This window comes from Mustela erminea, chromosome X, assembly GCF_009829155.1.
Source record: "Mustela erminea isolate mMusErm1 chromosome X, mMusErm1.Pri, whole genome shotgun sequence".
Classification (NCBI taxonomy): Eukaryota; Metazoa; Chordata; class Mammalia; order Carnivora; family Mustelidae; genus Mustela; species Mustela erminea.
Window position 1 is genome coordinate 74,545,820 of NC_045635.1, and position 26,494 is coordinate 74,572,313.

At 37.9% G+C, this 26,494-nt stretch overlaps 1 long non-coding RNA gene across 1 annotated transcript; it reads right to left on the reverse strand.

Moving 5' to 3' along the window:
• Window positions 1-4,950: 4,950 nt before the first annotated feature.
• LOC116583333 lies at window positions 4,951-17,193 on the reverse strand. The gene is made up of 3 exons (XR_004282687.1): window positions 17,120-17,193; window positions 15,021-15,027; window positions 4,951-4,961 (listed from the first exon to the last, which is right to left on the reverse strand). It is a non-coding gene; the product is annotated as an uncharacterized LOC116583333 (long non-coding RNA).
• Window positions 17,194-26,494: the final 9,301 nt, after the last annotated feature.

The following is a 26,494-nucleotide window of genomic DNA, read 5'->3' on the forward strand; positions in this document are numbered from 1 at the left end:
TTTGTTCTCTTTAGGTAAAAGTATTTTTCCTGGATTGCCTCCCCCCCACCATGTCCATCTGTTTTGTTCCTAATATTCCACATATGAGTGAAATCATATGTCATTTGTCTTTCTCTGACTGACTTATTTTGCTTAGCATAATAGTCTCTAGCTCCATCCATATCCTTGTAAATGGCAAGATTTCATTCTTTTTGATATTTGAGTAAGATTATATATATGTATATATCTGTCCTTACCCATTCATCAGTCAATGGACACTTGGGCTCTTTCCATAACTTAGATATTATTGATAATGATACTATAAATATAAGGGTACATGTATCCCTTTAAGTCGTGTATTTTTGTATCCTTTGGGATAAATACCTAGTAGTGTAATTGCTGGATCATAAGGTAGTTCTGTTTTTTTTTTTTTTTTTTTGGTTTTTTTTTTTTGAGAGAGACTGAGAGTGCTTGTAGGTGTGCATGAATGGGAGGGGGGCAGAAGGGCAGGGAGAGAGAATTTTAAGCAGACTCCATGCTGAGATGAACTTCAATCTCATGACACTGATTTCATGACCTGAGCCAAAAAAAGGAGTCAGATGCTTAACCTACTGAACCATTCAGCCATCCCAGGGTAGTTCTATTTTTAACCTTTTGAGGAACATCCATATTGTTTTCCTGAGTGGCTGCACCACTTTGCATGCCTACCACTATAGCTTTGTAATATATCTTGAAGTCCAGAATTTTGATGCCTCCAGCTTTGCTTTTCCTTTTCAAAGTTCCTTTGGCTACTTGGGATCTTTTGTGTTCCGTACAAATTTTAGGATTATTTCTTCCAGCTCTGTGAAAGATGCTCATGACATTTTTATAGGGAATGTATCAAATGTGTAAATTGTTTTGGATAGTATAGGCATTTTAACAACATTAATTTTTCCAATCCATGAGCATGGAATGTTTTTTCCATTTCTTTGTGTCATCTTAATTTCTTTTTTCAGTGTTTTATAGTATTCAGAGAACAGACATTTTACCTCTTTGGTTATGTTTATTACTAGGTACCTTACAGTTTTTGGCACAATTGTAAATTGGATTGATTCCTTGATTTCTCTCTTTGCTAATTCATTATTATATAGAAATGCAACAGATTTATCTATATTGCTTTTGTATCCTGCAACTTTACTAAATTTGTGTATCAGTTCTAGCAACTTTTTGGTGAAATTTTTTTTTTGGATTTTCTACATACAATATCATATCATCCACAAATAGTGAAAGTTTGACTTTTTCCTTGAAGATTTGGATGCATTTTAATTCTTTTTGTTGTCTGATTGCTGAAGTTAGGACTTCCAATACTGTGCCACCCAGGTGCTCCCAGATTCTGTCTTTCATATCATTTATTGATTCCTCTGTTTCTTCCAGCCTTGTGGTCATTACATCAAATTAGTTTCAAATTTCAGTTATCATACTTTTTCACTTCTGACTTTTATTTAACTCCTCTATCTCTATAGTAAGGGTCTCCCTGATGTCTTCCATGCTTTTCTCAAGCCCAGTGGACATCCTTATGATTATTGCTTTAAATTCTCCATCAAGCATGTTACTTACATTTGTTTCAATTAGATCTCTGGTTGTAAACTTTTCTTATTGTTTCATTTGGGATGAATTCCTCCACCTTCACATGGTCTTTTTCTTCTCCAAGACATTTGCCTAGGTCTCTGTATTCTTCACTGTGTTAGAAAAGTCTGTTATGGGGATGCCTGGGTGGCTCAGTGGGTTAAAGCCTCTGCCTTCAGCAGAGGCCATGATGCCAGGACCCTGGGATTGAGCCCAGTGTCAGGCTCTCTGCTCAGCAGGGAGCCTGCTTCCTCCTCTCTCTCTGCCTGCCTCTCTGCCTGTGATCTCTGTCTGTCAAATAAATAAATAAAATCTTAAAAAAAAATAAAGGAAAGTCTGTTATGTTTCCTGTTTCTGAGAGTAGTGGCTTTATCGAGAAAAGGTCACATAGTGTCTGGGGCCTGGCACTTCAAGGAGTGTCTCTGTTCTGTGTGCACTCTTTTGTTCTGTTTTTGTTCCTTTATCCCTAAGGTGAGTCTTCTGGACAGGCTCTCCTTCCATGCCCTTGGCAGTGTTTAGACCATGGCCACTGTGCACTGAGTTTTAATTAGGTGTACTCTGGTCTGCTTGTTAAATGAGACCTGATGTTACTTCCACTAAAACTGAAGCCTTGAAGAATTCTTCGGTGAGTACATATGGTGTGTGCAGGGTTTTCTGCTGGTCTTCTGGGGAAAGGGCCCTTTCCACTGGTCCTTAGGCACATTTACCTGAGAAAAAAACTGTACCCACAGATTGAAGGGTGGCGGGACTTGGTGTAAGCAGTTTAGACAGTCAGTGTTGGCACTGTGCTATTTATTGAAATTGGTTTATGTTGAGAGTTGGGGGAGAGAAATGGCAACAGTTAGCTCCTTTTTTTCTGCTTCTCTCAGGGAAGCACTCCCAGAAGAGTGAATGATTTTCTCTAGCGTGTCCTAGGCATTTTTCAGATTGCTGTTTTCATGTTCTCTGCCTCTAAAGTGCTTGCCTGCATGGAACAGCACAGTACACTTTGGGCTCCATCCCAAGGTTGCTGACTTTTAAAACTAAACTTAAGGGGCATGCTGTGAATGGAACCTGTGCTGGTCTTCGGGGGGGGGGGGGTATGGATTCATCTTTCATGGTGAAAGGCAGTTGCACCAGACTGCAGGAGAATGGGATTTGGAGCAAAGCAGGCTTAACAGTCATTTCTGGGTTAGCCACCCTCAGCAAGTGTCTCTGTGCCTATTCTGAGGGGTGGGGGAAGCCAATGGCTTCTGTAAGGCTTTTTTGTACCTGGATAGGCATCTCTATGAATGCTGTCTCTCACACATATGCTCCAATAGGAGTGAACAATTTGTCCTTCTGTGTCTTAGGAGATCCTCAGATCCTGGCATCTGTTCTGAGGTTGCTTGCCTGTCTTCTTTCCAGGAGTACAGCAGCACTCTCAGGTGTATTCCAGTAAAACCTGCCAACCTGTAAAATGTTAGAATTTGAGCCCTGGTAGTTGCAAAAATTCACAAAAATCAGCCCCTCTTATTTTCCCAGTCAATAGCTTAGGAAGTGTTCTCCTTGTATGCATCCCTGTGAGTTCCACTCTCTTGCCTTTCTCCAAGACAAGGACTTTCTGTTTTCTGCAGCACCCATAATCAGTTTCTCCCTCAAACCATGTCTCCACATGTCCTACTTTCCTTAATGTGGCCGTTCTCTCTTTCTAGTTGTGCAGTATGTTCTATCAGTCCTCAGGTCAATTTCTTGAATATTCAGATTATTTGATAGTTATCTAGTTGTGTTCAAGAGATGAGTTAAGCCAGGGTCCTCCTAATATGCCACCATCTTAGTTCCTCCACAAACATTTCTCAACCCAGGCTGAGTCTTGATTGAAATCTCCTAAAGATACTTTTTTTTTAAGATTTTATTTATTTGACAGACAGAGATCACAAGTAGGCAGAGAGACAGGTAGAGAGGGAGAGGGAAGCAGGCTCCCTGCAGAGCAGAGAGCCCGATGTGGGGCTCGATCCCAGGACCCTGGGATCACGACCTTAGCCGAAGGCAGAGGCTTTAACCCACTGAGCCACCCAGGCGCCCCTTCAAAGATACTTTTATGCAGGACCATACAGTTCAGCCAATCCTGGATTCCTAGCCCACAAGGACAATATGATGTAATAAATCTTTGTTGTATTGAGCTGCTAGATATTAGAGTTATTTGTTATATAGCAATAGATAGCTACTACAACTTAGATTCTGTTCTGAACAGATGAACAACATCGAATCCAAACACTGACACTTATAGGGCTATAAGTATCACTACTTCATTTTATTTCACTCTATTTACCAGATTGGATTTCTTTAGATATCAGTTCTTACTGTATGAAATTCAAATTCTCCAGATATTTGGCACTTATTTGTAACATTGGCTACTCACAGGTGGCCAGATTAATTAGTCCATCTAATCCTAGCCCATTTATAACTAGGCTTATTATTTCCCCCCTTCATGGTTTAAATTGAAGTCAATACGGATCATGACACTATTTTGTCTATATTTTCATTCTGTAACAAACACTAAGAATAGCTTACTGTATTTCAGTGACTATGGTAATCATTAAAGATAAAACTAAGTTAGAGGCGGGTGCCTGGGTGGCTCAGTAGGTTGGGCCTCTGCCTTCGGCTCAGGTCATGATCTCAGGGTCCTGTGATCGAGTCCCGCATCGGGCTTTCTGCTCAGCAGGGAACCGGCTTCCTCCCCCCTCTCTCTCTGCCTGCCTCTCTGCCTACTTGTGATCTCTGTCTGTCAAATAAATAAATTATTAAAAAAAAAACCTAAGTAAGAGGCAATCCCTACATTCATAGAATTCAGTGTGTAACACAAATTGTTATATCCTACCATACCCATTTCCCTTTCCTCCTTTAGTAATAGAATTTCATGTTTTATCTGGGCATATGACACCCCAGAACATAATTATATTCTCTATCTTCTTTCTAGGCTGCATGTGGCCAGGTGACTAAGTTCTTTCTAATGAAATGTGAGAGGAAATTGTTTTGCCCCTTTTGAATCAAGTCTCTCCAGAGACAAGGTACCCTTCACTTTTTTGCCCTCTTATTGCTGGCTGGAATGCATAAATAGTAGAACGATTTAGATTAGCCATCTTAGACTATCTGGTGGAAGTCTTGGGTGGAGAACTGTGACAAAGATTCTATCCTTGACTAAACTCTACTCAGGCTACTCTGAGTTTTTCAACTAGTCCTTAACTTTCAGAATTCCATGTTCATCTCTGTATTGTCTAATTTTAGAATGAATTCTAAGTTTAACCACAATACCCTATTTTCAACATCTGATCACTGTCCATGTCTAAAGGGATTCTTCATCCTCCACTATCCTCCCAGTGATATCTAATCCACGTGGCCTTCCTTCAGCAAGAATCCTATCAGATCAGTTTAGCAAGAATCCCTTTACCCCTGATGTTTGCCGTAATTAATTTTACATCTGCTGAACCCCTACCTTGTTTTCTGGCTATAAATTTCCACTTGCCCAGATTGTATTTAGAATTGAACACAATATTTCTTTCTTACTGTTAAGACACCATTACAGTATCTTTATACTTACTGCAATCCTCTTTATAATCTTTAACTGTTTCAAGGATTTTAATTTTTTTTTTCCTTAAAAAGTGGCAAAGCTACAGGCTTACCTGGGTGGCTTATTTGGTTAAGTGTCCAGCTCTTGATTTCAGCTCAGATCATGATCTCATGGTCATGGACTAGAGTCTCACATTGAGCTCCATTCTGGGTGTGGAGCCTGCTTAGGATTCTCTCCTTCTCTATTTGCCCCTCCCCCACCTTTCTATCTCTCAAAAAAAATAGCAAAGTAACAAGTTAAAAGGATTGTGGAGCCACTATATCAGTTCTGGATTGCCTATACTTGGACTGCACCAGATAAAGAAATTAATTGTTTAAGCTATGTAATAAATCTTTAGTCTAATGAAAAGTGACATTAGTTCTATCTAGAACTAAGCAAAAAGTTTTAGGAGAGCACAGCAGAGGCAGAGATCAAGCACCAAAGAGGCTCCTAAACTGTTACAACTGATCTTTCAGTTTGTCCTGAGCTTAATGAACTTAATTACTCTGTTATTCAACCAATGAAGACTATCACTTCTACTCTTTTTGTCCTTTCAATCCATGATCACCTATCCCTTGATTTCTTCTTATAACAAAGCTTATTATTTTGAAATAGTGATTTCATTTTCTCTTTTTTTTTTGTAATTTTATTTTTTTCAGTGTTCCAAGATTCATTGTTCATGCACCGCACCCAGTGCACCATGCATCACATTCTCTCCTTAGTACCCACCACCAGGCTCATCCAAACCCCCAACCCCCCTCCAAAACCCTCAGTTTGTTTCTCAGAGTCCAAGTCTCTCATGTTTTTTCTCGCCCTCTGATTTCCCCCAACTCACTTGCCTCACCATCTGCCAATATCCTCCATGTTTTTCCTTATCCTCCACAAGTAAGTGAAACCATATGATAGTTGACTTTCTCTACTTGACTTATTTTACTCAGCATAATCTCCTCCAGTGCCATCCATGTTGATACAAAAGTTGGGTATTCATCCTTTCTGATGGAGGCATAACACTCCAATGTGCATATGGCCCATATCTTCTTTATCCATTCATCTGTTGAAAAGCATCTTGGTTCTTTTCACAGATTGGCTACTGTGGCCTTTGCTGTTATGAACATTGGGGTACCGATGGACCTTCTTTTCACTACATCTGTATCTATGGGGTAAATACCCAGTAGTGCAATTGCAGGGTCATAGGGAAGCTCTATTTTTAATTTCTTAAGGAATCTCCATACTGTTTTCCAAAGTGGCGGTACCAACTTGCATTCGCACCAACAGTATTAGAGGGTTCCCCTTTCTCAACATCCTCTCCAACACAAAATCCTAGAGGAGAACATAGGCATAACCTCTTCAACATTGGCCCCAGCAACTTCTTTCAAGACACGTCTCCAAAAGCAAAGGAAACAAAAGTGAAAATGAACGTTTGGGACTTCATCAATATCAAAAGCTTCTGCACAGCAAAGAAAAGGGTCAACAAAATAAAAAGGCTACCCATAGAATCGGAGAAGATATTTGCAAATGGCGCTACAAACAAAGGGCTGATATCCAAGATGTATAAAGAACTCCTCAGACTCAACACATACAAAACAAATAATCATTTCAAAAAATGGGCAGGAGACATGAACAGACACTTCTCCAAAGAAGACATACAAATGGGTAACAGACACATGAAAAAATGTTCATCATCATTAGCCATCAGGGAGATTCAAACCACAACCACATTGAGATACCACCTTACACCTGTTAGAATGGCCAAAATCAACAAGACAGTAAACAAGAAGTGTTGGAGAAGATGTGGAGAAAGTGGAACTCTCTTTTTTCTTTAAACCCTTCTTACTTAAAAAATTACTGGAAAATTCTGGCAATAAACACATTCAAATCTCTGTCACCTCTGAAACACCAGTATAAAGCAAATACATGTAATCAACTTCTATCATATAGCATCAAAATCATTATGGTATTTATGGGAGACTGAGAATAGGCAAAATGGGTGAAGTTATTTCTAGGTGGCCAGTAAATAGTTGATTCACACTGTTAATAATATTACTCTGAGTCTATGATAGAATTACTAGAATCAACACGTTGACATTTTTACCAGGTGGTATTGCTAAGTAATGGAGTAAAAATCTCATAAAATACCATACTTAGTTTTAAATACACTAAGATTTGTGTGTGTACAGAATATAATTGTCAAACTAAGGCAGAAATGTCACTAAAAATATCTTTGAGAGGTTAAAGTTCTCGTGTTGCCTCTTGTCTTATTTCTTTTATTTTTTCTGCAGACTGGCAAGGATCCACAGATTTCTGCTAAGATGTCAAAGGGGAATAAGCTTTCATACAGTGTTACCTCATCTGAGGATTTTAAGGGAATTGTACCTCTGCTTAACCAAAGAGATAAATTATATAAATCCACTAATTATTATGCTACTTGTAACTTTTTCACAAACCACAGTCATCTAGAATCTACTGAAAATCTATTATGTATGTGATGCTGTATAGGGACAAAATTTTGATATTTTGTTGGGGAAAAAACTGTTACACATAAAACAGAGGAAAACATAAAACAAATGTAATCAAGTTTAAATATTATGGAACTGATAACAAATGCATTTGAGTTTTAGAAACTGAGAGGTCACTGTATCTAGAGCGATTAAGGAAGGAGGAGTCTGAATTTGAGGATGGGCAAGTTGGAAGAGACAGGTAAAGCTTTCATTAAGCCTTGAAATTATGGTAATGGCATGTTTCTATATAATCTGTATATACATGCAATTAAATACCCTATATATAAAGGTGTGTAATGTATGAAATAAATTACATATAACAGAATGTGCATATATATGTTTTACATATAAAATATAACAAATATATATTCATAATTATATTTATATTTTGTAAGTTATATTCACAGAATATATTATACATTTATATATCATATATATAAAACAAATTAACTATGTAACTTATCTCAGTGAAAACAGAACATATCAAGTGATACAGCTATTATAGCTCAATACTGTAAAATATTCACAATAAGGTTTCCAATTATTTTTTCCTCCTTTCTTATAAGATTGTAAACCTCACTCAGTGTCATGTGATTTGCAGCACTTTCAAAGGGAGGGATATATCTTTTTTTTTACCTTACTTCCCCTAACCACAGGTTTTCCTTTGGCAGAAAGAATGTGAATAAATATGAGATGTACTACTCTGAGAAGTAGCTTTAAGAGCTACTGAGAATTCTAACTATGCTTTCTTCCTGTCTTGAGAAAAACATGTCATGATTATGTGCAATTTCTTCAACTTCAGTCCTGAATGAGCAAGTATATGTAGTAGAGCTACAGGGAACCAAGAGATGACATATAAGTAAGTCTGAAGTAAATTTTTGGCTTATGTAAGTCACAGAAATTTGAATCTCATTTATTACTCCCAAAATTTTAACACATAACAAAATATGTCTTCCTGTTTTCAAAAAAAATACATATGAGATTAAAAAAAAAAAGAAAGCACATAGAAAAGAACAATAGTCATTCCCAAAAAAGTTGCTACTGAACAATTACAGAATCATTGGGTCACTAAGATTGTTGTTGCTATTACTCCATGCAGTGAGGAACTCCCTTATACAAGTGATACTTCAACTGCTAGTTTAAGTACTAGTGGGCACATAAGGACTTCTGTCCAAACCCCTCCAGTAACACACTTGACTAAACTTTAAAGAGGATTCCAAAAGCTTGAGGCTGTGTTCCTGGGATGACCCACAGGATGAGTTCCCTTCTGGAAAAGCTAAATGCTGTAAAAAAATATATATATATCCTAGTCAGCACCTAATTATTAGTCTCACACTTCCCCTTTCTTAGAACATTAATTACAAAGGCTTTATAATTGTAAATATTTCCTTTGTTCCTTGAGGTGCACATGTATCTCTTACAACTCGGGAGTGTCTTTCTTAGGGAAAAAGCCATTCTTCTGAAATGTAATCACCACCAAAGGTAGGACCTCAGTCTCCTAGTCTCTATGGGAGGACAGAACCCTAATTTAGATCATTGCCAGTTAGTAGGCACAGGTAGCCTAATCCCATTGACTTTGACTAAACCTTTATAATTTTTCCCTTCTCTGACTCTAGTCAAATGCTGATTCTCTGATCCTCATTTTCCCTTTAAAGCACCCAGTTTCAGGGCACCTGGGTGGCTCAGTGGGTTAAAGCCTCTGCCTTCGGCTCAGGTCATGATCCCAGGATCCTGGGATCGAGCCCCGCATCAGACTTTCTGCTCAGCAGGGAGCCTGCTTCCACCTCTTTCTCTATCTGCCTGCCTCTCTGCTTACTTGTGATCTCTGCCTGTGAAATAAATAAATAAAATCTTAAAAAAAAAAAACCACCCAGTTTCTCTTGTACAAATAACACTGGACTTCAATGTCTTCCTCTACTGTCAGAAGTTACTGAATAAAATTAGTTTTCACCACTCTAATAGCTGGTTTTATTTATTTGACAGAGTATACTGCTAATTATTTTAAAGGGCAAGTTATTACTATCTTACATAAAAGCATGCATCACAACATTTATATTTTTATAAGATTATATGTACCATATAACACTACTAGTAATAATAATAGTAATAAGTGACATTTACTATATTTACATTTACTGTAAAATTTTGACAGTTTATATTTATTCACTTTTTTTTCAGGACTTATTCAAGTGGCTTTTTAAAAAAAAAATTATTGTGTTATGTTAGTCATCATTAGTTTTTGAGCAGAAGCCGTAAGTTAGCATCTGTGAGATTCTCTTGGCCTTTCCATACTTGCAAGATTGCTCCTTCACCTACAAGCATGAGATCCTTATATGTCAGCCTTTAAATCAGGAAAGGAAAGAGAAAGGTGCACAAAAGGAGGTCTCTTCACATACCTGCCTTTTTAAACTAGAGAACAAGCAAAATATTTTCCATACAATTGGAAACAAGGGTCTCTTATACCACATTTGTTAGAACTGGGTCACAGTTCCATAACAGGCCAGGTACTGGGTCTACCTTCCTTAGAAAACTTGAATTCACTCAAGTCATACTATTTTAGTGTCTCCTCCAAAATCAGTAAATAAATCTATTGAGAGCTGGTAGCAAAATCAGTTGTTTTAGAGTCCTAAAAAATCAGGTATCTTTATAAAATGATGCCTGAAATGTGAAAAAAAAAAGTTAATATAGCAGGTATGAAACTCTGATCCTCAGAAAGATCTAATTACAAGGTTGACCCATAGCTGGCATCTGGGAACCTATATAGTAAAGCATTCCATACAAAAGCAAAACTTTTGCGTTGTTCCTAGGAAGATGTTGCTGCGGTTGAGGTCAAAGAGGTTGCTGCCTGTGTTCTCCTCAAGGATTTTGATGGATTCCTTTCGCACATTGAGGTCCTTCATCCATTTTGAGTCTATTTTCGTGTGTGGTGTAAGGAAATGGTCCAATTTCATTTTTCTGCATGTGGCTGTCCAATTTTCCCAGCACCATTTATTGAAGAGGCTGTCTTTTTTCCATTGGACATTCTTTCCTGCTTTGTCGAAGATTAGTTGACCATAGAGTTGAGGGTCTATTTCTGGGCTCTCTATTCTGTTCCATTGATCTATGTGTCTGTTTTTGTGCCAGTACCATGCTGTCTTGATGACGACAGCTTTGTAATAGAGCTTGAAGTCCGGAATTGTGATGCCACCAACGTTGGCTTTCTTTTTCAATATCCCTTTGGCTATTCGAGGTCTTTTCTGGTTCCATATAAATTTTAGCATTATTTGTTCCATTTCTTTGAAAAAGATGGATGGTACTTTGATAGGAATTGCATTAAATGTGTAGATTGCTTTAGGTAGCATAGACATTTTCACAATATTTATTCTTCCAATCCAGGAGCATGGAACATTTTTCCATTTCGTTGTGTCTTCCTCAATTTCTTTCATGAGTACTTTATAGTTTTCTGGGGAAGCAAGGGCAAAAATGAACTATTGGGATTTCATCAAGATCAAAAGCTTTTGCACAGCAAAGGAAACGGTTAACAAAATCAAAAGACAACTGACAGAATGGGAGAAGATATTTGCAAATGACATATCAGATAAAGGACTAGTGTCCAGAATCTATAAAGAACTTAGCAAACTCAACACCCAAAGAACAAATAATCCAATCAAGAAATGGGCAGAGGACATGAACAGACATTTCTGCAAAGAAGACATCCAGATGGCCAACAGACACATGAAAAAGTGCTCCATATCACTCGGCATCAGGGAAATACAAATCAAAACCACAATGAGATATCACCTCACACCAGTCAGAATGGCTAAAATAAACAAGTCAGGAAATGACAGATGCTGGCGAGGATGCGGAGAAAGGGGAACCCTCCTACACTGTTGGTGGGAATGCAAGCTGGTGCAGCCACTCTGGAAAACAGCATGGAGGTTCCTCAAAATGTTGAAAATAGAACTGCCCTATGACCCAGCAATTGCACTATTGGGTATTTACCCTAAGGATACAAACGTAGTGATCCAAAGGGGCACGTGCACCCGAATGTTCATAGCAGCAATGTCCACAATAGCCAAACTATGGAAAGAACCTAGATGTCCATCAACAGATGAATGGATCAAGAAGATGTGGTATATATACACAATGGAATACTATGCAGCCATCAAAAGAAATGAAATCTTGCCATTTGCGACAACATGGATGGAACTAGAGCATATCATGCTTAGCGAAATAAGTCAAGCAGAGAAAGACAACTATCATATGATCTCCTTGATATGAGGAAGTGGTGATGCAACATGGGGGCTTAAGTGGGTAGGAGAAGAATAAAGGAAACAAGATGGGATTGGGAGGGAGACAAACCATAAGTGACTTTTAATCTCACAAAACAAACTGAGGGTTGCTGGGGGGAGGGGGTTTGGGAGAAGGGGGTGGGATTATGGACATTGGGGAGGGTATGTGCTTTGGTGAGTGCTATGAAGTGTGTAAACCTGGTGATTCACAGACCTGTACCCCTGGGGATAGAGTATTATGCCTCCATCAGAAAGGATGAATACCCAACTTTTGTAGCAACATGGATGGGACTGGAAGAGATTATGCTGAGTGAAATAAGTCAAGCAGAGAGAGTCAATTATCATATGGTTTCACTTATTTGTGGAGCATAACAAATAGCATGGAGGACATGGGGACTTAGAGTGGAGAAGGGAGTTGGGGGAAATTGGAAGGGGAGGTGAACCATGAGAGACTATGGACTCTGAAAAACAATCTGAGGGTTTTGAAGGGACGGGGGGTGGGAGGTTGGGGTACCAGGTGGTGGGTATTATAGAGGGCACGGATTGCATGGAGCACGGGGTGTGGTGCAAAAATAATGAATACTGTTATGCAGGAAATAAAAAAAAAATAAAAAAAAAAAAAAGAAAGCCCAAAAAAAAAAAAAAAAAAAAAAAAAAAAAAAAAAAAGCAAAACTTTACCTAAATGAAAAGGGAAATTCACTATGCCTAGAAATTTTGTACAGTCAAGGTGGTTTATGATACTCTTGCTTTCTTTCTGGGAGTCTGGAATCTTTGTACTTACTAGGTGGAAGGTCCCTATATGTCCAAGCATCAATAAAAATATTGGACACTGTGTTTATAATTAACTTTCTTGATAGATAAAAATTCATATGTGTTGTAAAATTTTGATACCAGAAGAATTATGCACATCCTATGTGACTCTACTGGGAAATAACTTTTAGGAACTTGATCTGGTATTCTCTAGAACTTTTCCCATGCACCTTTTCCTTATGTTGACTATTCTTTGTATCACTTCACTATGATAAATCTTATCTGTGAGTACTGCATGCTGAGTCATATGAGTCCATTTAGCAACTCATCAAAATTAGGGATGGATTTTGGGAGCTCCAAAAGAAATACAAATATAAAAGATTGTATTAAAATTTAAAAAAAACCCACTCATATGTCGAATCCTGAGAATATCTGGTTCAGTGAATTCCAAAAGGTGAGTGGATGAAAATCTTTCAACTATACGTTGTTGTTTGTTGAATTTATTGAATCTAAGATGTCTGTCCTCTTTTTTTTAAAGATTTTATTTATTTATTTGACAGACAGAGATCACAAGTAGGCAGAGAGAGAGAGGAGGAAGCAGGCTCCCGGCTGAGCAGAGAACCCGATGCGGGGCTTGATCCCAGGACCCTGGGATCATGACCTGAGCCGAAGGCAGAGGCTTTAACCCACTGAGCCACCCAGGCGCCCCATAAGATGTCTGTCCTCTTAGTGATTGTTGTTCACTGTCATTGTTACCTCTCATATAAGGGCATGGGTGACCTAAGTATTTCACAAGATTTCATAAGTGGTCTAGAGAATGGCTCATCCAAAAATAAATCTGACCTGTATATGATATCTTCCTTTGAGGGTAAGGGAGGAATAGATGGAAAGGAAGAGGGAAAATTTCAAGTAAGCTCTAAGCCCAGAACAGGAACTGATGTAGGGCTCAATCTCACAACCCTGAGATTATTATCTGAGCCAAAATTAATTTAGATGTTTAACTGATTAAACCAACTAGGTGGTACCCTCCCATGTCTGATATCTTGTGATAAATCATTTGAGGCATATATCAAGTTGTCAGACTGCATCTCAAAGAGCTTGTTCAGATCCTGGGAGTAAAGGGCAGCTACAGGGAAACCTAACCAGAGTCCTGACAAGGATCTGAGTCATCAAGATCCAGTCTTGGCAATATGTTAGGCAGGAGGGAGAGAGGTTGGAAATGTTAGTTTAGGGAGGGGCATCCATACACTGAAAATATCATGAACTGAAATGTATTGCCCTCTGTGAACCACACTAAAGCCATCTTGGACAAATCTACCATGATGACTATTCTGTGACCTGAAAAATCCTTAAGCACAGCTCTTCTCCTCTCACATTCTTTCCATTTATTTAACCACACCCTTAAGTACATCTTTAGGGTATAACATCCTTGATCTGTCTTGGAGATATGACCATGACACATACCTATTCTGGAACATTCTCCTCTTGCATGGTCCCCCATAATGTAATCCTCGCCTCTAAGGATATAAAAGCAGGTCATAAGGGAGGTGGGATTCGGGAAGATTACTTGACTTGTGAGGGTCCAAGACATGCTTCTGTCTGTAAGGCTCCTTAAGAAACCATTTCTCATCAGGTTGGGCTTCTCAGGCTTCATTTTCAGTAGTATGGCTCCTTCAGCCTTTGGAGGTCTTTTTGCATATGCTTCTTTTCATAGAACAGGCCCCAAATTAGGTTGTAGCTATAAAACCCAATGTAACTCTATTTGAAGGAAGGGATTTTAGGGAGATAATTAAGGGTAAAAGAGGCCATAAGTGTGGAACTCTAATCCAATAAGATTGGTGGTCTTACCAGAAGAGGAAAATATACCAGGACTATATGCACACAGAGGAAAAAGCCATATGAGGGCACAGAAAGAGGACAGTCATCTGTAAGCCAAGCAGACAGGTATAACCAAATAAAAATCCTGCCAGCACCTTGATCTTAGAGTTCCAACTTCCATAGATGTGAGAAGATTATATTTTTTTTATTAGTTAAGCCACCCAGTCATTAGTATTTTGTTATGGCAGGTCTAGCTAACATGGGATGGAAATACAATAACTGAAAGCTTTGGCAGAAGTTATCAATCTGTATTCAGTCAAGAATACCTTATCCAGAAAAGCTGTCATTCAGAATAGAAGGAGAGATAAAGACCTTCTAGGACAAATAGAAAGAAAAAATTTGTGATCACTCAGCCAGCCCTGCAAGAAATATGAAAGGGGATCCTTTAAGCAAAGAGATAGCCCAAAAGTAGCAAAGACCATAAAAAGAAAAGAGACAATATAAAGAAATAGTGACTTTACAGATATTACAATGGCACTAACTTCATATTTATTTTCAATAATTACTCTGAATGAAAATGGGCTAACTGCTCCAATCAAAAGACACAGGGTTGGGGCACCTGGGTGGCTCAGTGGGTTAAACCTCTGCCTTCAGCTCAGGTCATGATCTCAGGGTCCTAGGATTGAGCCCTGCATCAGGATCTCTGCTCAGCAGGGTGCCTGCTTCCCCTCTCTCTCTCTCTCTGCCTGCTTCTCTGCCTACTTGTGATCTCTCTCTCTCTCTCTTTCTATCAAATAAATAAACAAAATCTTTTAAAAAAAGACACAGGGTATCAGATTGGATAAAAACAAGACCCATAGGGGCACCTGGGTGGCTCAGTGGGTTAAAGCCCCTGTCTTCAGCTCAGGTCGTGATCCCAGGATCCTGGGATCGAGCCCTGCTTTGGGCTCTCAACTCTGCTCAGCAGGGAGCCTGCTTCCTCCTTCTCTCTCTGCCTGCCTCTCTGCCTACTTGTGACTCTGTCTGTCAAATAAATAAATAAAATCTTTAAAAAAAAGAATAAATAAATAAAATAAATAAATAAAATAAATAAAATCTTAAAAAAAAAAAAAAGACCCATAGGATATGCTGTCTACAAGGTATTCATTTAGACCCAAAGATAGCTCTGAATGTAAAGTGAAGGGGTGTAGAAACATTTTTCATGCTAATGGACATCAAAAGAAAGCTGAGGTACCTCTTCTTATATCAGACAAGTTGCATTTTAAACCAAAGACAAAGACAGTAAAAAGAGTTGAAGAAGGACACTATATCATAATTAAAGAGATCACCCAACAAAATCTAATAATTATATTTATGCCCCTAACATGTGAGCAGCAAATTATATAAGCCAATTATAACAAAAATAAGGACATTCATTGATAATAATACCACAAAGTAGCAAACATTAACAACCTACTGACAGCAGTGAGCAGATCATCTAAGCAGAAGATCAACAAGGAAACAGGGTTTTGAATACACACTGGACAAGATGGACTTTAGAAATATATTCAGAACATTCAATCCTAAAACAATGGAATACACATTATTCTCATGTTCATGTGGAACATTCTCCAGAATAGACCACATATTGAGTCACAAATCAGGTCTTAAACAGAAGTGAAAGAATGGGATTATCCCCTGCATATTTTCAGACCACAGTGATTTAAAATGTGAACTCCATCACAGGAGGAAATTTGGAAGGAACACAGTTATATGGAGGTTAAAGAGCATTTTACTAAAGAATGAATGGGTCAACCAGGAAATTAAAGAATTTTAAAAATTCATGGAAGTAAATAAAAATGAAAATATGACCTTTAGAACCTTTGAGATGCAGCAAAGGTTTTCATAAGAGGGAAGTATATAGCAATACAGTCTTTCCTCAGAAAATAAGAAAATCCTTGTGATGCCTGGGTGACTCAGTCATTAACTGTCTGCCTTTGGCTTAGGTCATGATCCAAGGGTCCTGAAATTGAGCCCTATTCCAGGCTTCCTGCTCAGTCAGAAGCCTGTATCTCTCTCTCCCATTCCTACTGTTTGTGTTCTCTCTCTCACTGTATTTCTCTCTGTGTCAAATAAAAAAATAAATAAAATCTTAAAAAAATTAAAAAGTTTCAAATGCACAACTTATCCTTATACCTAATGAAGCTGGAGAAGTAATAGCAAATAAAGCCTAATCCCAACAGAAGAGCAATAATAAAGATTAGAGCAGAAATTAATGAAAGGCAACCCAAAAGAATAGTAGACCAGATCACAGAAACTAGAAGCTGGTTCTTTGAAAGAATCAGTAAGGCTGATAGACCCCTAGCCAGACTTATCAAAAAGAAAAGAGAAAGGATCCAAATAAATGAAATCACCAATGAAAGAGGGGTGGTCACAACCAACCACAACAAAATACAAACAATTATAAAAACGTATTATGAGCAACTATATATCAACAAATGAGGAAATCTGGAAGAATGGGTGCATTCCTAGAAACATATACACACCCAAAACTGAAATAGGAAGAACTAGATAACCCAAACAGAAACAAAACCAGCAAAGAAATTGAAGCAACAATCAAAAATCTCCCAACAAATAAGAGTTCAAGAACATATGGCCTCCCAACAGAACTATAACACACATTTAAAGAAGAATTAATACCTATTCTTCTCAGGCTGTTTCAAAAACTAGAAATGGAAGGGAAACTTCCAAAAATTCTATGAGGCCACCATTACCTTGATTCCTAAACCAGACAAAGACCCCAGCAAAAAAGAGATTTACAAACCTATATCCATAATGAACATGGATGTAAAAACTCTCAACACACCCTCCCCCCAAAAATCTCATCAAGATATTAGCCAATAGGATCCAACAGTACATTAAAAGGATTATTTGGGAGGAGTCAAGATGGCAAGGAGTAGCAGACTGAGATGACATCAGGTAGGAGGAGTTCAGCTAGATAGTTATCAAACCATTCCAAACAACTACAAATCCAACAGGAGAATGAAGAGAAGAAGAGCAGCAATTCTAGACACAGAAAATTGACCAATTTCTGAAATGTAGGACCTGCAGAGAAGTGAATCCAACGTGACAGGAAGACAGACTGTGGGGATGGGGCTGGGTCCTGGCAAGTGGTGGAGCAACAGAGCACAAAATTGGAACTTACAGAATTCTACTCCACTGAGGGACATCGCTCCAGTGGCTGAGTGGGGGTTGGAGCCCTCACGGGGACAACATGGTCTCAGGTCCTGCGGGGTCACAGAAGGATTGGGAGTGTCTGAGTGTAGCAGAGCTCACAGGTATTAGAGCTGGGAAATTAGCTACAGAGATGGAGCCGAGGAGAGAGCTCTCAGCTCAGGGTTACCTTAAGCTGTAATCTGTGGCACAGTCAGACCACAGTTCTTAGAGCAGGGACCCCACAAGTGGAAGATACAGGGAAACCCCTCTGGAAGAGTGGCAGGGGTCTGCTGAGTATAGAGACTCCAAACGGGGCTGGGTGCCAGAGACAGAAACATTTGGTCACAGGCCAGGTGAGCTGGGAGCACAGCCAGAGACCAGGGAGACAGGAGTGATTCAGTGCTCTTCTCCGAGGGTGCACTATGGAGTGGGGACCCTAGCTCTCATCTCCTCAAGGCTGAAGATTGGGAGGCTACTATTTTTATTCCTGTCTTCCAGAGCTCTACAGAAAGTGTTCAGGGAACAAAAGCTCAAGAGAGCAAACCCGAACAGATTACTTAGCCTGGCCCCTGGCAAGGGTGGTTAAATTCTGCCTCATGCAAAGACACTTGAAAATCATTACAACAGGCCCCTCCCCCAGAAGACTGGCAAGAACATCCAGCCAAGACCAAGTTCACTGATCAAGAAGAACAGCAGAATTCTAGAGAAGGGGAAAACAAAGCATGAAATTCATGGCTTTCTCCACATGATTCTTTAGTCTCACAAAATTAATTATTTTTTCTTAATCTTAATTTTTTTATTCTATTTTTTTAACCTTACTCTTCCCTCTTTTAACATTTTTTAACGAGTTTACCTTAACAAAACTTTTCTTTAAAAAAATCTTTTTGAACTGTCATTATTATAATTGTATTTTATCCTTCATTGTATCTAACTTTATTTTTTGTATACACATAGGGTTTTTTTCTTCTAAGAAATTTTTGGATACAACTTCTAATAGATCAAAATATACCCCAAATCTAGCATTAGTTCTAGTCTCCAGCCTGAGAAAATTCCCTTCACTTCCTTTTCTTTCTTTTCCCAAGCAAAGTATCTTATCAATTTCTTTTTTAGAATTATTTTTAAATTTTTCATCTTTACAATCATATTCCATCCCTTAGTTGTGTTTACCCTTATTTTTGTGTGTTTCTCTTTCTTTAAAATTTTGGGACATAGTTTCTTCTAAGAGACCAAAATACTTCCAGAATCAAGTGGGTGTCTCTATTCTATTCACCAGTTTAATATACATATTTTCTTTTTTCTTTTTCTTTTTCTTAATTTTTTTGAACTTCTTTTTACCCCCTTTCTTCTCCCCAAATTTTGGGTTCTCTTCTGATTTAGTTAACACACATTCTTCTGGGGTCTTTCCACCCTTTTAATATTTTATGCACTTGTTCATATATTATTATCTGGATAAAATGACAAGACAGAAAAACTCACCACACACACACAAAAAAGAACAAGAGGCAGTACTGAAAGCTAGGGAACTAATCAATAAGGCCATTGGTAATATGTCAGATCTGGAATTCAGAATGATGATTCTCAAGGTGCTAGATGGGCTTGAAAAAACATGGAAGATATTACAGAAACCCTGTCCAGGGAGATAAAAGCCCTTTCTGGAGAAATAAAAGAACTAAAATCTAACCAGGCTGAAATCAAAAAAGCTATTAATGAGGTGCAATAAAAAATGGAGGCTCTTAGTGCTAGTGTAAGTGAGGCAGAAGAGAGAATTAGTGATATACGAGACCAGATGACAGAGAATAAAGAAGTTAAGCAAAAGAGAGACAAACAACTACTGGACCATGAGGGGAGAATTCAAGAGGTAAGTGATACCATAAGGTGAAACAATATTAGAATAATTGGGATTCCAGAAGAAAAAAGAGAGAGGGAGCAGGAAGGTATATTGGAGCAAATTATTATAAAGAATATGGTAAAGGGAACAAGCAGCAAAATCCAGGTGGCACAGAGAACCCCCCTCAAAATCAATAAGAATAGGCCCACACCCTGTCATCTAATAGTAAAACTTACAAGTCTTAGTGACAAAGAGAAAATCCTGAAAGCAGCCCAGGACAAGAAGTCTGCAACATACAACAGTAAAAATATTAGATTGGCAGCAGACCTATCCACAGAGACCTGGCAGGCCAGAAAGAACTGGCATGATATATTCAGACCACTAAATGAGAAAAACATGCAGGAGAGAATACTATATCCAGCTAGGCTATCATTGAAAATAAAAGGAGAGATAAAAAGATTCCAAGATAAACAAAAACTAAAAGAATTTGTAAGCACCAAACCAGCTCTATAGGAAATATTGAAAGAGTTCCTGTAAACAAAGAGAGAGCTTAAAAGTAGTAGACCAGAAAGGAACAAAGACAATATACAGTAACAGTCACCTTAGAGGCAATGTAATGGCACTAAATTCATATCTTTCAATAGTTACCATGAATATAAATGGGCTCAATGCCTCAATTAAAAGGCACAGGGTATCAGAATGAATAAAAACAAAACCCAGGATGCCTGGGTGGCTCACTAGGTTAAGCCACTGCCTTCGGCTCAGGTCATGATCCCAACGTCCTGGGATCAAGTCCCAAATCAGACTCCTTGCTCAGTGGGACCCTGCTTCTCTCTCTCTGCTTCTGCCTGCCATTCTTCCTGCTTGTTATTTCTCTCTCTCTCTCTCTCTCTCTGACAAATAAATTAATAAATAAAATCTTAAAACAAACAAACAAAAAAAACCCAAAGCCACTAAAACGCTGTCTATAAGAAATTCATTTTAGACTCAAAGACACCTCCAGATTTAAGGTGAATGGGTGGAAAGCAATTTACCATGCTAATGGACATCAGAAGAAAGCTGGGTGGCAATGCTTACATCATTTAAATTATATTTTAAGTCAAAGACCATAATAAGAGATGAGGAAGGACACTATATCATACTCAAAGGGTCTGTCCAACGAGAAGATCTAACAATTTTAAATATCTATGCCCCTAACATGGGAGCAGCCAACTGTATAAACCAATTAATAACAAAATCAAAGAAACACATCAACAATAATACAATAATAGTAGGGGACTTTAACACCCCCATCACTGAAATGGACAGATCATCCAAGCAAAAGATCAACAAGGAAATAAAGGCCTTAAAAGACACACTGGACCAGATGGACATCACATATATATTCAGAACATTCCATCCCAAAGCAACAGAATACACATTCTTTTTTAGTGCACATGGAATAAATCACATCCTGGGTCATAAATCAAGTCTCAACCAGTATCAAAAGATTGGGATCATTTCCTGAATCTTTTCAGACCACAATGCTCTGAAGCTAGAACTCAATCACAAGAGGAAATTTGGAAGGAACTCAAATACATGGAGACTAAACAGCATCCTTATAAAGAATGAATGGGTCAACCAGGAAATTAAAGAAGAATTTAAAAAATTAATGGAAACAAATGAAAATGAAAACACAACAGTTCAAAATCTGTGGGATACAGCAAAGGCAGTCCTGAGAGGAAAATATATAGTGATACAAGCCTTTCTCAAGAAACAAGAAAGGTCTCAAATACACAACCTAACCCTACACATAAAGGAGCTGGAGAAGGAATAACAAAGAAAGCCTAAACCCAGCAGGAGAAGAGAAATAATAAAGATCAGAGCAGAAATCAATGAAATAGAAACAAACTAACAAACAAACAGAAGAACAAATCAATGGAAATAGAAGCTGGTTTTTGAAAGATTAATAAGATTGATAAACTCCTAACCAATTTATCAAAAATAAAAGAGAAAGGACCCAAATAAATAAAATCATGAAAGAAAGGGGGCAGATCACAACCAACACCAAAGAAACACAATTGTCAGAACATATTATGAGCAACTATATGCCAGAAAATTTGACAATCTGGAAGAAATGGATGCATTCCTAGAGACATATAAACTACCACAACTGAACCAGAAAGGAATAGAAAACCTTAACAGACCCATAACCAGGTAAGAAGATTGAAACAGTCATCATAAATCTCCAAACATGAGCCCAGGGCTAGATGGCTTCCCAAGGGAATTCTAACAAGCATTTCAAGAATTAATTCCTATTCTCCTGAAACTGTTCCAAAAGATAGATAAAGAAGGAAAACTTCCAAACTCATTTCATGAGGCCAGTATCACTTTGATCCCAAAACCAGACAAAGACCCCATCAAAAAGAGAATTGCAGACCAATATCCTTGATGAACACAGATATGAAAATTATCACCAAAATACTAGCCAATAGGATCCAACAGTACATTAAAAGGATTATTCACCATGACCAAGTGGGATTTATTCCAGGGCTTCAAGGTATTTTCAACATCTGAAAATCAATCAATGTGATATAATACATTAATAAAAGAAAGAGTAAGAAACATATGATACACTCAATAGATGCTGAAAAAGTGTTTAACAAAGTACAACATCCTTTCTTGATCAAAACTATTCAGACTGTAGAGATAGAGGGTAGAAACCTCAATATCATCAAAGCCATCTATGAAAAACCCACAGCAAATATCATTCTCAATGAAGAAAACTGAGAGCTTTTCCCCTGAGTTCAGGAACACAGCAGGGATGTTCATTATCACCACTGCTATTCAACATAGTACTAGAAGTCATAGCCTCAGCAATCAGACAACAAAAAGAAATTAAAGGCATCCAATTCAGCAAAGAAGAATTAACACTCTCACTCTTTGCAGATGATATAATACTTTATGTGGAACACCCGAAAGACTCCACTCCAAATCTGCTAGAACTTTTTCAGGAATTCAGTAAAGTGTCAGGATATAAAATGAATGCACAAAAATCAGTTGCATTTCTATATGTCAACAACAAGCTAAAAGAAAGAGAAATTAAGGAGGAAATCCCATTCACAATTGCACCCAAAACCATAAGATACCTAGGAATAAACCTAATCAAAGAGGCAAAGAATCTGTACTCAGTAAACTATAAAGTACTCATAAAAGAAATTGAGGAAGACACAAAGAAATCGAAAAATGTTCCATGCTCATGGATTGGAAGAACAAATATTGTGAAAATATCTATGCCAGCTAAAGCAATCTACATTTTTAATGCAATCCCTATCAAAATCCCATCCATTTTTTTTTCAAAGAAATGGAACAAATAATCCTAAAATTTATATAGAACAAGAAAAGACCTCGAATAGCCAGAGAAATGCTGAAAAAGAAAGCCAAAGTTGGTGGCATCACAATTTCAGGCTTCAAGCTCTATTACAAAGTTGTCATCATTAAGACAGTATAGTACTGGCACAATAATAAACACATAGATCAATGGAACAGAATAGAGAGCCCAGAAACAGACCCTCAACTCTATGGTCAACTAATCTTCAACAAAGCAGGAAAAAAAAATGTCCAATGGAAAAAGACAGTCTTTTCAACAATGGTTTTGGGAAAATTGGACATCCACATGCAGAAAAAATGAAACTGGACCATTTCCTTACACCACACACAAAAATACACTCCAAATGGATGAAGGACTTCAATGTGAGCCTCTTCGACCTCAGTCACAGCACCTTCTTTCTAGAAACATCGCCAAAGGCAAGGGAAGCAAGGGCAAAAATGAACTAAAGTTCAAAAATGAACTTCATCAACATCAAAATCTTTTGCACAACAAAGGAAACAGTCAACAAAACCAAAAGATTACTGACAGAATGGGAGAAGATATTCGCAAATGACATATCATATAAAGGGCTAGTATCCAAAATCTATAATGAACTTAACAAACTCAACACCAAAAAAACAAATAATCCAATCAAGAAATGGGCAGAAGACATGAAGACATCCAGATGGCCAATAGATACATGAAGAAGTGCTCCACATCACTCGACATCAGGGAAATACAAATCAAAACCACCATGAGATACCACTTCACACCAGTCAGAATGGCTACAATTAACAAGTCAGGAAATGACAGATGCTGGGGAGGATGTGGAGAGAGGGGAACCCTCCTATACTGTTGGTGGGAATGCAAGCTGGTGCAGGTATTCTGGAAAACAGCATGGAGCTTCCTCAAAAAGTTGAAAATAGAGCTACAATAAGACCCAACATTTGCACTACTAGGTATTTACCCCACAGATACAAATGTAGTGATCCGAAGGGGCACATGCACCCAAATGTTTATAGCAGCAATGTCTACAATAGCCAAACTATGGAAAGAACCTAGATGTCCATCAGCAGATGAATAGATAAAGAAGAAGTTGTATACATATACAATGGAATACTATGCAGCCATCAAAAGAAATGAACTCTTGCCATTTGCAATGGCGTGGATGGAACTAGAGGGTGTTATGCTGAGCAAAATAAGTCAATCAAAGAAAGACTATTATCATATGATCTCTCTTATATGAGGAAGTTGAGAGGCAAAGTAAGGGGTTTGGGAAGTAAGGAAGGAAAAAAGTGAAACAAAATGGGATGGGAAGGGTGACAAAACATAAGAGACTCTTAATCTCACAAAACAAACTGAGGGTTACCCAGGGGAGGGGGATAGGGAAAGGATGGTTGTGTTATGGACATTGGGGAAGGTATTTGCTATGGTGAGTGCTGTGAAGTGTGTAAACCTGGCGATTCACAGACTTGTACCCCTGGGGCTAGTAATATATGTTAATAAAAACTTAAAAATTAAAAAAAAGAGATTAATTCACCACAACCAAGTGGGATTTATTCCTGGACTGCAAGCATGGTTCAACACCTGCAAATCAATCAATGTGATACACCAGACTAATTAAAAAAAAAAGAGAGAGTTGAGAAACATATGATCCTCTCAATTGTTGCAGAAAAAGCATTTGGCAAAACACAGCTTTCTTTCTTGATGGAAACTCTCTGCAGCTTAGGAATAGAGGGGAACATACCTCAATATCATAAAAGCCATATATGAAAAGCTCAGAGCTAATATCATTTTGAATGTGGAAAAACTGAAATCTTTTCCCCTAAATTCAAGAATATGACAAGGATGGCCACTCTCACCTGCATTGTTCAGCATAGTACTCGAAGTCCTAGACTTAGCAATCAGGAAAAAGTGGAGGGGGGGGAGAGAAAAGTCATCAAAATGAGCAAAGAAGTAAAATTCTCACTCTTCACCAATGACATGATATTTTATGTGGATAATCCGAAAGACTCTACCCCCAAATTACTAGAACTCATAGAGCAATTCAGGAAGGTGGCAAGATACAAAATCAATGCACAGAAATCAGTGGCATTTCATACACTAACAATGTAACTGAAGAAAGTGAAATTAAGGAATGGCTTACATTTACGATAATACCAAAAATCCATAAGATACTTAGGAAGAAAACTATCCAAAGAGGTAAAGGATCTATACTCTAAAACTATAGAACACTTATGAAAGTAATTGAGGAAGACACAAAAAGATTGGAAAACATTCAATGCTCATGGTTTTGAAAAATAAACATTGTTAAAGTGTCCATGCTGCCCAGAGCAAAGTACACTTTCAATGCTATCCCCATCAAAATACAACTGACATTTTTCACAGAGCTGGAACAACTAATCTTAAAATTTGTATGGAACTAGAAAAGACCCCGAATCACCATGGGGATGCTGAAAAACAAAACAAAACAAAACAAAAAACATAAATAAAAACAAAGCTGGGACATCATGTTGCCTGACTTCAAGTGACATTAAAAACCTGTGATCATCAAGACAGCATGGTATTGACACAGCAACAGAGACATAGATCAATGGAACAGAATAGAGTCTCCAGTAATGGACCCTTAACTCTATGGTTAACTAATCTTTGATGAATCAGGAAAATTATCCAATGGAAAAAAAATAGTCTCTTCAAAAAATGGTGTTAGGAAAATTAGACAGCCACATTCAGAAGAATGAAACTGGACCATTATCTTACATCTTACTACAAAATAAACTCAAAATGGATGAATGACCTCAGTGTGAAACAGGAATCCATCAAAAACCTAGAGAAGAACATAGGCAATATCCTCTTCAATATCGGCCTAAGCAACTTTTTTTCAAGACACACCTCCAAAGGCAAGGGAAACAAAGGCAAATATGATCCTTCGGGACTTCATCAAGTTAAAAAGCTTCTGCACAGCAAAGGAAACAGTCAACAAAATAAAGAGGTAACCCACAGATTGGGAGAAGATATTTGCAAATGGCATTACAGACAAAGGGCTGTTATCCAATATCTGTAAAGAACTTCTCAAACTCAACACTCAAAAAACAAATAATCCAGCCAAAAAATGGGCAGAAGACATGGACAGACACTTCTTCAAAGAAGACATACCAATGGCTAACAGAAGTATGAATAATGTTCAACATCACTAGCCATCAGGAAAATACAATTCAGAAGCACAATGAAATATCACCTTACACCTGTTAGAATAGCAACAATTAACAAGTCAGGAAACAAATGTTTGTGAGTATGTGGAGAAAGGGGAACCCTCTTACACTGTTGGTGGGAATGCAAGCTGGCATAGCCATTCTGGAAAATAGTATGGAGGTTACTCAAGATGTTAAATATAGAGCTACCCTATGACCCAGTAATGCATTAGTAGGTATTTACTCCAAAGATACAGATGTAGTAAAAGAAGGGGCACATGTATCCTTATATTTATAAAAGCAATGCCCACAATAGTCAAACTGTGGAAGGAGCCAAGATGTCCTTCAACACATGCGTGAATAAAAATGTGGTACATATATAAAATAGCATATTACTCAGCCATTGGAAAGGATGAATGCTCACCATTTCCATCCACATGG